Consider the following 17,001-nt stretch of genomic DNA (forward strand, 5'->3'; position numbering starts at 1 on the left):
GATCCTATGGGAAACCGTGTCAAAAGCTTTGGTGAAGTCCAAAAAGATCACATAGCTGGTTACCCTTGATCAACTAGATGAGTGATCTTATCATAAAAGGAAATCAAATTTGTTAGGCAGGACCTACCCCTCATGAACCCATGTTGGCTGGGACCAATGACTGCATTGTCCCCCAGGTGTGCTTCGATAACTTCAAGGATCATCCTCTCCATAATTTTACCAGGCCCTGACGTGAGACTGACAGGCCTGTAATTGCTAGGGTCTTTCTTACCTTTCTTGAAAATTGGCACAACATTTGCCAGCTTCCAGTCCCCTGGGACCTCTCCAGATTCCCAAGATCATTGAAAAATAATTGAGAGAGGTCCCGCGATGACGTCAGCCAGCTCTTTAAGCACCCTGGGATGAATCCCATCCGGACCCATGGACTTGTATGGATCCAGGTGGTGCAGCAAATCCCGCACACATTCAGGGTCGGTTGGGAGTGACCACTCCATGTGACTACTGTCATGGTCCTCCAGCTCAGGGCACCCTGTCCTGAAGCCCATCATCAGTGTTGAAGACAGAGGCGAAGAAGGCATTAAACGTCTCTGCTTTGCCTATGTCATTGTCTGTGAGGAGACCTTCCCCGTCTAGTAGTGGACCTATGTTTTCTTTGGTTCTCCTTTTTCTGTTCACATACCTAAAAAAAACATTTTTATTGCCTCCCACAGACATGGCCAGTTTCAACTCTAGTTGGGCTTTGGCCACAAAAAATTTTCTCCCTAGAAGGTCATAATGGGTTAAGTACTGAAGGGATATACATGTTTTTAGGTTTAGAGATTATATTGTTGCTGCTTGTCAAAATTTGAAATGTAGTGTGATTTGTTAATCAGTTCAAGTAACACTTACGCCTGTTTATGTGGGAAGAACAAACTTTTTATTTATTTATTTACTTTTAATGGAAAAACAGCACGATAGAAAAACAGAAGTCTTCTATCAAAACCAAAAAAACAACAGCTCACCTCTGAGCTGTAGACAGGAGGTGACTGGACAACGAAAGTGAGTGAGGAAGTTGTCCAGCTGCTAAGTCCTCCTTTCTCATTTAGTTTCATTGACAACTCAAGTTATTTTCTCAATAGCTATTGGACTGGTACATCAGGAGCCAATCTGAGACATGGGATTCTTTATGCCAAGTTCTCAGCATCCATTTGGTAGGAATTTAGAGGTGTTATCTTGGTTTCAATGTCCATTGGCAATTGGAGTGTTAGCAGAGCCCATTAATTGGAGGATATGAAGCACACATTCTGGTTTAGTCTCACTAGAGCCTATGCATCATCTTCATAAGGGTCTTAAAAAAAAAAAAAAGAATGACTCATGCAGCCTGAAGGTATCAAATTTCTTTTTTGTGACTGAGCTCTCTGAGAAGCTGACAGAGAAACCCAGTTCATGAGACAATACAAAGAAACTGTATTAAGCAAGAATAAATAGAATTCATTTGAAAACTGCACTCTCTATCCAAAGTAAAATACTCATGCAGACACATCCTGAGTCTCTTGACCTCTGAGTAACTTATTTTGCTTTGTTTTAAAATTTAAAGAATACACTAAATCACAAAATAATTGCAATATTTGTATTTCTTTCAGTCATTTAATATCTACAGAAGACTTGGGAACGTTGCCCCATGTGTTCTGAAAACAGAAAATAGTTTTCACAAGAAGAAAATTTCTTTCACAAGAAGTTGCACTGCAAAAGAATATGTGACGGTTGTAAAATATGTATCATTGAGATAATCCTAAATAATGCACTATTTCACACTTTTAATAACATAAAAATAATAAGAAAACACACCTCACTGACTAATTGCTTTATTTCACTAGCTCTGTAATACAAAGTGTTTAATGAAAATATTACTTTTTGCACAACATAGAACACAAAAACAATCAACATCACTCAGCTTAAATCACAAGTCTGTGACCTTTTTATTACTATTTTATGTAATCTGTTCCTTGAATCTTGCAATAATCTGTTCTTATATAATAAATACTTACAGAACATCAACTAGATCATCTTGATATTTGAAATAATAGAAATGCATTGAAGGTTCATTATCAGTGATCCAATTTCTAAATTTAGTTCAGAAGCAACAGCTGCCTCATTGGGGACATCAATTAACTTGCAGGAAGGCACATGGTTCTTGGAGTTATTGCTCACATTATAGTAACATTTGCTATACCCTAATGGAATCTGTTAACCTCCAAAACACTTGCTGATTTATCCTGGAGTAAAGAACCTCTGGTTTGTGAACTGAGCTGTATGGATCTATTTCCAGATCTGACCTTACATATGGATGTTTTTGTATATAAAAAATACTCTAAAAATATATATCAAAAATACAATAATTTTTTTGTATATAAAAGAGAAAATGCGATTAATATCTAAGTGTTTCAGGTCAAATGAAGCCTGGTTATCTAGTCCTCTGAACTGTGAAATAGGATGCTAGAAGTCCTCCTGAAGGCTGCAGGTAGACAAAAACATCTCAATCTTCAGGAAACTATACTGGGTGATTACCATTAATAAAGAGCAATATCTAAGTCCTGCCAATAACCTAATCTCCTCCAGAGTCTTAGGAAATTAATTTTTTGAGATAAACTGAAGAGGTCATATTTTGGCAATCCTTATCATAAACTCCAAATTGTAGGAAAAAAAAAAAATCTTTAGAGTCACTGTTATTGTAAAGAAGGAAAAAACTCATCTGAATATGTGGGTATGCTGATCCTGCTATGATATTAGTGTCTACAAAAGATTCAAGATGATTTTATACCTTTTTTTTTTTTTTAACGTCATAGCTTGTTCTTCTCAGTATAGTGTTCTCTGACTATCCAAAGCAGGTTTCAGAGGAAGCTGGGGAGAAGAGAAAAAAAATAAAATAAAACATCTTTTTTTTTTTTTTCCCCAGGGGTAAAAAACAGAAATTAATTTCTGAACGCTTTAGGAAAGCTCCCTCATGCTCACATGCATTAAATTCAAGAGAAACTAGTGTAGTACTTTCTGCATGCTGAGAATAACACAGGCAATTCCTCTTTTTCTCTGGACATCTAGAGGAAAGAGTGAAGATGAGCTTTTTGTGTGGCACCCAGACTTAACTGCTTAGAATAATTATCATGGAATATGTATTTCTAATATACACTTCCCTATTCCCTAAGAATAATAATGATAATCCATTTATTTATTTATTTATTTCTACAGAATCTGGAAAACAGCATACCTGTAAAGTATGCAACTGCATGTTATGAAGCGTCCTGGTGAGAGAGAGTGTGTACCACATCAGTTCACAGTTTTTAACTCTTCTCATTGATACCTTATTTCTAGGCTGTACTAAACTCAGAATTACAAATAAATACTGTGTTTCACATCATCTATATACATTTGGAAATCACTACTTTATTAAGGAAGTTTGTATGTGTTCATACAGTAGAGGTATAGCTTTACAAAATCTTGTTTGATGAGGCAAAAATCTTTAAATGTGAAAATCCTTATTTTTCTTTCCTTTTAAGTGTTTCGTTATTCCCTTTTGGGGTCTTTCCAAAAGGGTAGAACACATGCATATCTTTTATGAGATGTGATTCCCAAGCCTGAATAATATTTTCATAACATTGTTCTCATTGCTGTCTGTTGAGAAAGGGTAACTATCATATTTCTAACTGATATTCTTTCTTTTATATATCCAAAAATTTCACCTGGCCATTTCACTGCAACATTGCACTCAAAAGTGATGTAGTGATGATTACTCAGGATGACCTATTAATTGCTTTTCTGAATCACTTCTCTACCACCTGGTAGGTATAATCAGCATTCTTTGTTCCAAATATATGCCCTTGTGCTTGGCTCTAGTTCTTTTGGATTAATATTTATTAATTAAGATTTGCTGAACATTTTGAAATTCTTGGAGAAAAGAATTGTATTTACTCCATAGGTTACTCTACAGGACAGTGCATTGCTAAATGTAACTGATATGCTGAATAAAATGGACTTTATAAATTCTAAATATTTCTCTTTTTAACACATTTTTAATATTTTTAACAAATATTTTTTTAAAAGGTTACATCAGGTGGCAACAACTCAATGCAGCTGTATCAATAACGGCATTGCTTTCAAAGTAATGAGACTGAATATTGTAGGTATTTGATGAATATTGATGTTAATACAGTTAAGCAAATTATATGAAAAAAAACGAAAATAATATTATGCTAGGACTTAGTTGTATGACCTTTCACTTGTGTTTTCAGCACCTTGGTTTTCTGATTTCCTTTAATGTAATCAGCTTTATGTACCACTATAGATCCGATCAGATACCTGTAGGCATAACAGGAGGGTCAGTTTATATAGAAAAATATTTATTTTTCAAATTAACAGCAAGACAGATATGATGTTAAAGATGGTTCCAAAACACTTTTTTTTTTTAATCTGGATTTCAAACATAAATTCTGAAGATGAACAATTTTTATTTTTTTTTTAAATTTGATCTGGCATTAAGCACCTGGATATGAAATTCAGCTCTGGATCTGGGAGATGGGATTCCTACCCATAGCTTAAGAGTGTTCTTCAATGGAAATTGGAAGTCCAAGTTTATATAGTTCTGCCTTTTCCTTTACATAAGCACCAGGAAGCAAAATAGTCCTGAAAGTTTTGAAAGGAATATAATTATACATAACTGACTTTAAACATCCAGACTGCTTTCAGTAAATTAAAGGAAAAGTAAAACAATGTTATTTTCATCTTCCTTTTCTTGACACTTCATTTTCTCTGGAGAAAACTCTAAATAAAGTATGTAACTGTGTCTCACTGCTGTCTTTGAGTAATCTTTATGCTCATACTGTTTTTCATCAGGTTGGACTACAAAATAAAAGTTACGTGGGGACATTGACATTTCTAGTACATGGAGAAATAATTATGCATTTATAGAATTGCATGAATTTTAGTCACATTAATCTGTTCTAGATACTACTGGATTTCATAATCATGTTTTTAATACTTATTCTCAAGTTTGCTAGTGAATGGGTATGAAATGAAGAACAGAAGAACAAACATCATCCTTCTGAAAAAGCTGAAAATTTAAATCTCAGATGTTATTCAGGAAAAGTTAAATGACAGTCTTTCTCTTCTTGTGACTTGGGACAAATTTTTTTACCAAAAACAAGAAATTAAATATTTTCTGTATGATGAGGCAAGTGAAAAGCAAAATGGTGCTACTAAAACAGAGAACTATATTAGATGCTTTTATTAGAAAATAAAAGACTAAATTACTAAATGGGACAATAGGGAGTAGAAGTAGTTTTTGAGTTTAGGGAATAGTCACTGCCCTTAGTATGGGAAAAACATTGAATTACAAGTGCAGAACTTTTACCCTTCTCTCAGTTCCCTACATGCACCTGAAAAAACAACAATATAATTTTACATTAAAAAATATTGTTTTCAGGTTGTATATATTGTAGTCACCAGTTTGAAATTTCTGTAAACGTCTGTAAAAAAGATCTGATAAAAGTGAAGAAAAAAAAAAAAAGGATTAAAGAGAAGGATGGGGAATTGGAAAGAATAAAAGTTGGAAAGAGATCAAGAGATCACTGAAAAAAATCCAGACTTCATGAGCTTTACATTACTAATGACAGCATCAACAACAGTTCGATTTTTAGCCTCCCTCATGTCTGAATATCAAACTAATCTACTCTGAAAAAAAAAAAAAAAACTCTGCTTTTTGTTATGACCAATAAATTATTTAGCACTGTGCATCATAATTTTAGATGGGCTTTACATGAGGTGAAAAGTGTCCATTAAAATAGCAAATCTTTTCTCACTGAGAGAATGCCATAGTTGAAATTATGCTCAGTCATTCAGTGAGAACTTTGTCAAACTTCTCCAGCACTTTACTAAGCTTTGCTAGAGATCTTGCTAAAAAATTTGCAAAGAATTTGTATTGTGAAGTTACTGGGACAGTCATGCTTAGACCTACATCTATGCTTACATACTTTGCTCAACGGCACATTTAAATTGATATATCATTATTTCTGTACTCTCATCTTTTTCATATTTCTATTGGACTCATCTCTTGAATTAAATCATGTGTTTTCAATCCTATTAGCTGGTAAATTATCTATCTACAGCTTATGATTTTAAGTATTTTGACAGCTAAAAATAATTGTGTTCATTTCATAAATTTATCACTGCTTTTCAGCCATGTAAGTACATTTCAATTAGCTTTTTATGGAACTGCTGAATTGCAAATCCTTTTCAAATTAAAGGGAATGGTCTACCATTTCAATTCACTCTATAGTGATAATTTCATTGATTTGACTTAATACACATGTAAGCCCAAATGTATTTGCATACAAAATGCCACAAGGCCTGGAGGCCTAATACAAACAATTAGTTCAGTGTTTTTATCTCCTGGTAGCACAGGGCTTCCACACAAGTTATTTTGGCAACCTTATAGTTCAATATGTGTCATGCAAGCGAGAAAGCCCTAAGTACCAAAAAAAAAAATTTTGGATTTTGTCCATACACTCAGCACTGCTGCCCAGTTGTTGATACTGCACATCTCAGGATAACCAACAACAGCATATCATTGACACTGTGGATGGCTTCCATTTAAATCCCTTCATTTGGATTTTATTAGAACGGTACTGAGAACAGGAAAGTGGTTTAGCGTAAGGAGCATTAGTGCCTGGATTTTTTAGCCACAGAAGTGATATTAACTCTAATGGGAACTGCAAATCCCTTGCATCTTGTTACAAATAGTCTTCAGTGATTTGCAGTGACTGCTACTCATATCTTATGTTTTTCACTCTGTTTTATTTTCAGATTAGAGTGGTTTGGTGTCTGATGGTGATATACAGTCAGTGAACACACTCTGCAAGCAGTCATCATGCTCAGCTTCATCAGAGCTTTGCCATGAACATTAACCCTGCTCCTGGAGCATGCTCAGCTGGGTTAGATGCACAGGGCTATTCCGCACATCTGTTATCTGACGACATGCAAGAGACTCTGACAGGTTTGGGGAACGTAGATCACTTGGCTAGTGCCATAAAGAAGTCTTGGGGTCACAATGGGGAAGGGAAGGTTTGAACTGAAAACGTGAGTGAGGGATACCAAACATTCACCCAGGGCTCTGATGATAGGAGCAGTGTCTACAGAAATATTTCTGCTGATTATATTCAGCTGACATCTGGATTCTGTTTTTAGCACAAAGATTTATTTCTTGTGTGACCTTGGAAAAGACATCTCAGATAAACTTGCTGCCCCATTGAAGCTGACTGTAAAATATCCAGTCATTTCAATGTATTATAGTGTGAATATGGAGTGCTATAGACTGACTTGGTTAGTACACGTGAAGTACAAATATAACTCCAGGGAGCAAAATAGTGCTAGTATGGCACTAATGTAGTATTATAAATGTTGACAAATAAAATAACTTTAGTTGGTGAGTAGAAGCTCTGAATGATTAATATTTTTGTTCATTTCATAACAGCTGGCATTTCTCCAATACTCTTTCCTCAATAGCCCTTGTATGAATCTATTGTCACTACATTAAAATAATTATCCATAACTGAGCCATTTTGGCATGCAGAATAATGCAATATGCATTTAAAATGCAAGCTAATTAAAAAACATTTTGTACCTGTAAGGTTTGCTCAGTGACATTTCCATAGTGGAGATCTTCATGTTGTTTTAATCACAAATGATGATCACTACAACTCCAGAGAGAGAACCAGCTGGCTGGGAAAGCACATGGAGCTACATGGCAAGAGAAAGTACTTGCTAAACTGCACAAAATCCTTGGTAGGAAAGCAGAAAGGGGAAGAAGAGAAATACATAGAAGGTTAAAAGTGACAGATAGAATAAAAATAAATGGATAAGCTTGATGGTAGCAGTGAAAACCAGTTATGGCTTTAACATGAAAATTATGAGACTATGAAAAATAAGGGCAGCTGCCTCATAACACAAGGTATGGTGGGCTTGGTGGTGGAGTCACATTTCTTGATTTCCTTGTATCTCGTTCTAGTTCAGGTAGTCCACAAAAATCTGTGTATTTGTTAGATATAGATAAGGTGCAGTGTTGAACAGCGTCTTTTACAACTACAAAAACAAATACAGTTTACCATTTTTACCTACTTTTTTTTTTTTTGGAAACAAGTCAAAGAGCAAATACAGTACTCTGTATCTGATTTCCCTACTGAAAACAGCCCTGTAGTCTGCTTGTCTGCTTTTCTGCATTAAGCTCATAAAATACTCTCTTTTCCTCTGTTTTGAAAAATTCATTCATTCTCTGAAAACCCGCTGGAGAAAGCAGGCTTTCATACAAGAGCTGCTCAGACAGACTGTGATTTCCAGTAGATAGAACAGTGTTAGCCCAAGAAAAAAAAGAGCACAATTTGGCATTTTGAACAACATTTTTCACAGAAATATATGCACACACAACCATCAAACAAAATTTTGAATTCCCCCAAATTAGAACATGAGATAATTTGTGTCTTGACCTTAATCCACCTGAGGGATTTTATTCCATTTCTGTTTCTGAAACATCATTTCTGACCCTTTTGACAATGGTGCTGTCTTTCTTTTCTGCCTCCCTTACACAGCGTCCCCAAGGGGAAAAAAAAAAAAAAAGCAAACGAAGAAAACAAAACAAATAAATGAAAGAAAGAGAGAAAGAGAGAAAGAGAGAAAGAGAGAGAGAGGAAAGAAGGAAAGAAGGAAAGAAGGAAAGAAGGAAAGAAGGAAAGAAAGAAAAAGAAGGAAAGAAAGAAAAAGAAAGAAAGAAAGAAAGAAAGAAAGAAAGAAAGAAAAAGAAAGAAAGAAAAGAAAGAAAGAAAAAGAAAAAGAAAGAAGGAAAGAGAGTAAACCCTAATCAAACAATTACTTTTTTTTTCTTTACACATGAATCTTGTGTTTTAGGATGATACATAGCAACAAATAATTGGACTTTTTCATTCTTCCCCCCCCCAAAAAAAAGAACAAAAAAAACCCCAAAAAACACACACACACAAAGCTCTCAAAAAATAAAAATACAATTAAATAGTAGTGTACTAGAATTAAGTGAGCAGTTAAGTTTAAAAAAAAAAAAAAGAAAGGAAAAAAAAAAGGGAAAAAAAAAGGGAATATTACCTTACCCACTAGACAGAACATCTGCTCACGATTTCTTTGGAAGGTCAAATTCTGAGTTAAGTACTGTGAAAGACTGTTTATATCATGCTAGCTAGCCACATGTGCATCTAAACAAGTAAGCATAATCAAATCTCATGCCTTAACAAACAGATTGCATATAAAGTTGGGATATAATTTTATAGGTGAAATATTTCAATCTGCTGTAGTAGGTATAAGCAAAACCAGAAGTATTAATGTACTGTTACAAGTTATGGATCCTCTGCTTGGCCTTCATGCATTGTTAATGCACTGTGTTTATTATATATCCCATTAAATTTTATAAACAAATCCTTTTGTTTCCCTTGTTAAAAGGAAGTAAGTCCATCATTAGCTTAATTAAATATACGTTTATTGCTGTTTGTCTATAGCTAAGTTAATGAAACATTTGGCAATGGAAATTCTGTGATGACATTGAAATGATCACTCACTACTGGGAAACTTTAAGACAGAAAAATAAAACAGAAAAATATCCATCTCAACAGTTCTGTTACACATACTTGCTGGTATCTTTCCACTTCTGAAACATTGCTGGCAATTTCCTTGCCAATCACTTATCATTTCACAGTTTCAAGTAAGCTTTTCTATATTTACCTTGGGATTCTTTACATATTGAAGCATAATAATGAAGACAAGTCATTTAAAAATATTTATACTAACAGTCCTTGTCAGACATCATAAAATTTTGATTCTCTGATATATAATAGTAATATCAGTCTTTGTATTACACAACCATTTGTTCCAAAAAAACCAAGAACATATTATCTGAAAACAGATAATATGAAGTGTTTTTTTTTTTTGTTTTTTTGTTGTTGTTTTTCTTTGTTTGTTTGTTTTCCCCAAAGAATCATAGAATCATTGAATGGTATGGGTTGGAAGCAATTTTAAAGATCATCAAGTTCCAACCCCCATGCCATGGGCATGGACACCTCCCACTAAATCAGGTAAATCAGGTTGCTCAAAGCCCCATCCAACCCGGCCTTGAACACTTCCAGGGATGCGGCAACCACAGCTTCTCTGGGCAAACTGTTCCAGTGCCTCACCACCCTCACAGTAAAGAATTTCTTATCTAATCTATCTATCTCTTATCTATCTATCTTATCTATCTATCTTATCTATCTATCTTTCTTATCTAATCTAAATCTACCCGTCTAGTTTAAAGCTGTTACTCCTTGTGCTATCACTACATTCCCTGATGAAGAGTCTCTCCCTAGCTTTCCAGTAGGACCACTTTAGCTATTGGAAGTCTGCTATAAGGAGTCCATGGAGCCTTCTTTTCTCTTCTTAAAGAAAAAAAAATTCAATAAACTCAATAAACATATTTTCAGTTTTATCAGTTTACAGCCAATAGCTCAGTTTCTTAATATTTTTTTTTTTAAAAAACCACCAAAATTATCTGCTTTAATTTAAAGATTATTTCTTCTGGTCTCTCAGTCATCTTCTGCTTAGACATCAAACTGGAGAGTGCAAGGAGTATGTAGCACTGAGACCCAGGACTGGTTTGGGAGATGATGCTCGCTGAATTTTACTGAAATGATGACTTACTGACATTAGAGAAAACACAAACACCCACTAACTAACAAATAATTTCATGAAATGATATCAAGCATGTGATGTGTTCATCTTTGCGCTTGAAGACAGAAACAGGCTAATGTGAAACTGGAGTTTTTGTAAAAATACATTTCCCAGGCATCTTTTTGCAGTTACTGCAGTAGAAAATCTACAAATGTCAATACCAGAAAACTGATCAGAACAAACCAGATGTTCTCCATTCATCTGGTTATTGGTTTTGCATTGTACTCTGTGAGATCTTTGGAAAAAAAAATGACATTATAAAATTTAAAAGTAATTGAGGACAAATATGCTAGGATTCAGGATTTTTGCTTCCCTGAGACCTGTGTGCAGTTTAATAAATGAAATACCACTCCTACATTATTATTAACATACAATATAACCACATTATTTATATTGGTTATTAATAGATAATTTATGAAAATGTGTAACAAGTCATTATTAATGAACCATGTATGTGTGTCTGTATTTATACATGCATATCTTTTTGGAATTCTACTTCCAATAAATGTGGTATAACTAGTATTTGTTGCTGTTGCAGTTAAAGCCTGTTATTTATTTATTCATCTCCCTATCATGTCTCCATCTATTGTTCACCCCACAGCATATTTCAAGGCAGTTTGTATCTCTTGCTAATTTCAGTTTTATCTGCTTGTCTTTGGCTGTCTGATCTGAGTATTTTATTTTTAATTGCAGTTAAATGGCTCTTTTCTCAAATCCAGTATAATATGCAGTATGATGAATAAGTAGTAGTAGTAAAGTAGTACACTGATGGTAGTGGTCCTGCTGAAAGATTTTGTAGGATTTGTTTTATGGGGTAAAGACTTTTCTAATTATATTTCAAAAAAAAAAAAAAAACATGGAAAATACAATATTAATATTTAGATGTGGTATTTAAATTATGTGAGTTTTCAACTTTATTTTTTTTCCTCCAAAGATTAAATGTCTATTTGAGATTTTCCACGCATTTTTTTATTTTGCTCCTGTAAAATACAGTTGAACTTCTCTTCATGGAGATGACACTGTTTTTAAAATGTTATTAATTTCTATGATCATTAAAGCATAAAATTAAAGATATAAAGTATAGCTTATCAACAGCCACACTGCTCAGTTTAAGTAACGCACTCTTAAATCTTCCCCAAATTCTTCTTAAAGATTTTAATTTAATTTCAGCTTTTCCCAGACTGCTACTTGAATTGATTTTCTAAACAGATCAGCTTCTTCAAAATGTCTCCCCCTCCTAAACTAAGCACTATATACTTTGTATTGAGAGCTACAGTACAATAATATTTCTTAATTGGATCAGAATCTCTCTTAATCCAATAAATGGATTCTAAAGACAAGGAGGGATCCTGGGTCCCATTACAGCTGCTTAAAGACCAGTTCAAATGGAGGTGATCTCTACCAGTTTGATGTGTCATCAATAAAACATTCATTCTTATTTATAAATGAAGAATATTCAACTATTCATATTTCAAAACAATAATTCATTGCTAAATCTATATCTGTATTATCTGGTTGTATTATTTTTTTTCCAAGACATTAAATAATCTTACTTTATCTTTTAACTGCCCCGTTGTTATGTTCATCTCATCACATATTGTGATTTCTGTCTGTAGTTCAAATATAGGTGTTAATTTTCTTAAACTATTAAACAAAGAAAAGCACTTTTGAAAACATGGTTCCATCTGGAGTAAATATAATAACAAAATAACACAACAAATCTAATTTTCAATACAGATATTCAGGATGTATAGTTAGTATAATTGCAAGGAATAGCAAGTATAAATTGAGAAGGATGTCCTGTTTGACAGTTACCTGAAAAATTATTTTCTTTTTAAGGAGAACAGTAAAAAAGTAATAGCTTTAATAACTGGGTAACTACTTTCAATTATTTGATAAATATCAATAATATGCTAATAATTTTCAAAATATATATTGGACAATACCGAATCATATCTCAAAACTTCTTTCTACCATCCTATGAAACAAAGCCAGTTTTGTAGTGTGCCATTTGCAATTTCTCTTTTTCAGTTTAAACGGGCGAGCTTTTCTGCCTATCAATGGACACTATCATACTTCTAAGACAAAAGGTAGTCTGGGAAATGCATTGCATAAACACAGCATTGCAGCTGTCAATTTTGTTTTATAAAATTTCAGGTTGCTTCTTATGGACATTCATCGTGGAGAGACAGGGAAAGCTGCAGTTAGTTTCATGAAACATTATTGTAATAACAGCAATGCAGGATGCTATTAAGGCGCTATGCTATTAATGTTAAAATGTTGTACATCATTTACAAGTGGGAAGGTAAATAAGGAATAATTCTTGCTGAGGACTATCAATGAGTAGTAATAATACTGGCATTCTGAAGTGGTACAGTGATTTTAGTCAATTGCAGATACAACTTCATTCTCTATGATGTATAGAATATTGTTTATTTTGTTTTGCTTTTGAATGCACAACACATGCTGCTAAGGAAGCTTGCATGGGTGTCCTACTCTTCATCTGTGTATTGAAAGAAATAGAATACCAAATATTTCTCTGCAGAAAACACTTGGAATGTGTTTTCGATCAGACTGTTGAGATACAATCCCTCCAGCTATTTTGAAGAACAAGGCTTCAAGAAAGACCCTAAGCCCAATAAAAGTAGTTTACTCAGCAAGGAAGCATCTAGAAAATTTACTGAGATGAGTGTTCCATGTTTTCAGTACACTGTATGAAATGTTCAAAAGAGTCCTCTGAGAATGAGCATCTTGAACAAGACAAAATTTTGAACTTCTTTGATGGTACACAATGAATGGAAATTACTTCAAAGAAAAAAATTGCCAAATGAAAATCAGCTTTGGCTTGTAGCTATAATTGCCTTTAAGGAAGACACCAGTGCAGATGTGGTAAGGCTTTCTACCTGGTCAGTGAGACCCCCTGCGTCTCATAGAGTTATGAGAAAAACTAGAGATGAGTCTTCAGTTAAAAAAAATCTAAACCATTAACAACAATGTAACATTGTTCAGTTCCTAACTTTTCTTAGGAAACTCCAACAAGCGTGAAAAACGTGATGAATGTTCCAGTGAGAAACGCATTTATCTTCAACATTTTTTGTCATCCAATTAATGTATAAATTGTACATTCTTATACAATCCTAGAAAAAAATGAAGTAACCAGCAGAATTCTTTCACTTTTGTCATATTTGCTTGTCTGTCCTTGCTACCTGTCTGTTCAATAAATATCCAGTAATAAAGCTACTGGTACTGTCTCCCTTTTATATGGCCTATGCATAGAATTTGCTCTTTCTGGCAACTTCGGATTTATTGCATTTAAGCTTAAAAAGTAACATATAATGTAGTTTGGAAAATACTTTACTTTCTTAGATGAGAATAGAAAATGAATAGTTAGACTTTCAGAACCTGATTTCTCTAAGGATGAGACAGATATCCATAAAAGACAGTCAGTGTCTAGTTTTCAGTTACATATATGTTCATAAATATTCTGATAAAAGTAGTCCTCACCTAGTAGTCATCACTACACAAAGAATGTATCTTTTTTTAAAAAATAACTATTCAAAGTGTATATATTTTAACTTTAAAATATGCACCCATGAGAAAATAAAAGCACACTCTTCTTACTGTGACAGGGATTTAAAAAGCATGCTATTCTTCTGTGATCATACTTTAAGTACTACACAACATTTGAAAACATCACATTCAAATTTATTTTAAAGGACGCAATCTTATATGGAATTTATCTCATCTGGTTAAAAGTCTTTTTTTCTAGCAGATTTTCACTCAACCTCTTGAAAATTCCACTGCTATAAAATATCTGTATTTCAGCTTTAAATATCCACAGAAGAATATCTGTATTTATTGTGACTTGTTTACAGTACAAATATTTTTACTTGAGCGAGACAATTCATGATGTTTAATACTAAATGAAAACAAATCTTAACAGGATTAAGGCCTTGGCTATCACAAAGTGATCCCACAGATATTGGAATAGCTCTCTGTTGTGCCATTTCAAATTTTGGTGTTAACATAGTGACTGGATTAAACATATATGAAATAATAATAATAACAATAACTATAATAACAATAATAGTAATAGTAATAATAATAATAATAATAAAGTAATTAATATACTGGTGGATAAAGATCAGACTTTACCTGTAGGATAAATTGCACTGATATGCAGAGGTAGGTATTATGGATATTAGCTATGATGATCAGTCAGATAAGGTTGACGCCTTAATATATTTTCCCATTTAGATGCTGAGAAAACATTAGGTATAGATAAAGATAAGGACAGTAAAGGTAGTTCACTTTGAGATGTTTCTACTCAATGAATATGGTTCTAAGTATGTATTATGTACAAAACTTATACTGTTAAAAAACAGATTCCTTAGAAGTGTTCACTTAGTGTTATATAAATATTCAAGGAAACACACAATTTATTTATATTTGCCATCTCAATCTCAGTTTTGGTACAGAGGATAAAATATATAGATATGTAGATAGCATCTGTGTGCTACCAGAAAGAACAGCCACTAGCTGTTTCCTAATATTGTTCACTTTGATGAATGCATTGAGGGAAGGATGCTCTATTGTTAGAAGACAAATTCTCCTAATGCTCTAATAGAGAATGAAAGGAGATTGCTGAGCTTTGTCTTTCCATTCAAATAGGAAACAAAAACTACCAAGAGTTTGCAAGCTGATAGTTACTGAACTGCAATCCGAACTTTAGCCATGTTTCCAGATAGTCCTCTGCAGCAAATCTCCAACATTACGTTTATGCCACAAAAAGGTTGACTTCCCCTCCACAGAGGATAAGGATAACATAATGGCTTGAGAAAGAGCATGTTAAGGGAGAATGGGGGAGAATAGTTTTCATTCTTTTTATCAGCTTCTGAATCCTAGTTGTATTTACAGATAAGTTCAGCAAGGAAATCCCTAGATTTTTATGTTGAGATCAGCAGGTAATTGTCTTTCTCTGACCAGTGTCTCAGAAAAACAACAAACAACAACAACAAAAAACTTCAGAGGCATCATTCAGAGTTCAGACCACCTAGCAGTTACACTGGTGTGTTTTGTATCTGCCAGTACTAGCTGACACGAATGTGCTATGTGTATATATCCAAAAATAGCTGCTGGGGATTTATATTTGCACTGAGTTTCCTTAACTCCCTGGCTGGAATTTTGAAAGCCAGCTTTATCCTGCAAGAGACTGATTGCTTTGCAAGGCAAAGCTGGTCTTTCATATGTATGTGTATATGTACTGTGTATGTCTTCAGACATTCTACAGTAACAGTGTTTTCCTCTCCATTTCTCTGGAAAATGAAAAATGATGTAAGCCTAATCCAATGGTGTCACATATCTGGCTAGAAATTTGTATTCTTTCCTATTGTTGTATTAATTTCATTAATCTCTGCAGGTTTGTGCCAAATAATTGCTAAGATTACATTAACAATGGCCTTACTTATTTATACTGCACCAGTGCAGAAAATATAAAAGCTGAGGGAGTTTTTAACCCACATCACTTTTTGATGATGTGGGTAAAGTTGTCAAGCAATGGCAAAGGGGGAGTTCAGAAATCGGATGCAGCCAGCAAGGAAGTAGCATCGTAACAGTTCTGTGGACTTATAAGTTAAAAGACATGAGACCAACACTGTTTCCTTCAGACATAGTAGAATGAATTAATGACGGAGTTAACATGGGAACTGAATGTGAAATGGCCATGGTTTGGCAACCCATGCTCAATAAAACACCCAGGGAACTGTTCCAGCCTTGTTGATGCGGAAAATACATAGAAATATCTTTGAGGTGTTCTCCACCTTAGAAACAAGGGTAGATTTCATGACAAAAAGAGGAGTGTCCTTACATGGGGAAAAGTAGAATTATGCAGAATTTTTAGGATCAAAGCATCCCTTAAATTTGAACAAAGCAGCATTTACTAGAACTGAGAGGTAAAGATGTTATAATGGGTGACATGAATGACTGAATTTGTCTGGACTAAAGAAATGAAACTATGCATAATACAATTAGGGTAGATGTTGCAAGAACACCTGAGCACTGGATACCTCCAAAAGCATAACAATTGTGAATGTGTAGAATTCTCTCTTCATGCTTACTTCCACAGCAAGAATTTTTCATTTTCTGCGTCACTTGTTATTGCATCTGTAGGAGGACCAGTTTTACATTTTCTTTGTATTTCTCTCAAGTTTTTAAACAACACCTTTAAAATACCAATTCAGGTCCTGACATCAG

General features: G+C 33.9%; 1 long non-coding RNA gene across 1 annotated transcript in view; it reads left to right on the plus strand.

Moving 5' to 3' along the window:
• The window catches only part of LOC310898581, a 14,601-nt gene extending 2,286 nt beyond the window's left edge, over nt 1–12,315 (plus strand). The window contains exons 1-3 of the long non-coding RNA XR_014583448.1: nt 1–3,291; nt 3,750–3,815; nt 6,835–12,315. The exon at nt 1–3,291 is cut by the window's left edge and continues 2,286 nt beyond it. This is a non-coding gene — a long non-coding RNA (uncharacterized lncRNA). The remainder of the gene's footprint in view (nt 3,292–3,749; nt 3,816–6,834) is intronic.
• Nucleotides 12,316–17,001: the final 4,686 nt, after the last annotated feature.

This window comes from Anser anser, assembly GCF_964211835.1.
Source record: "Anser anser genome assembly, chromosome: 4".
Classification (NCBI taxonomy): domain Eukaryota; kingdom Metazoa; phylum Chordata; class Aves; order Anseriformes; family Anatidae; genus Anser; species Anser anser.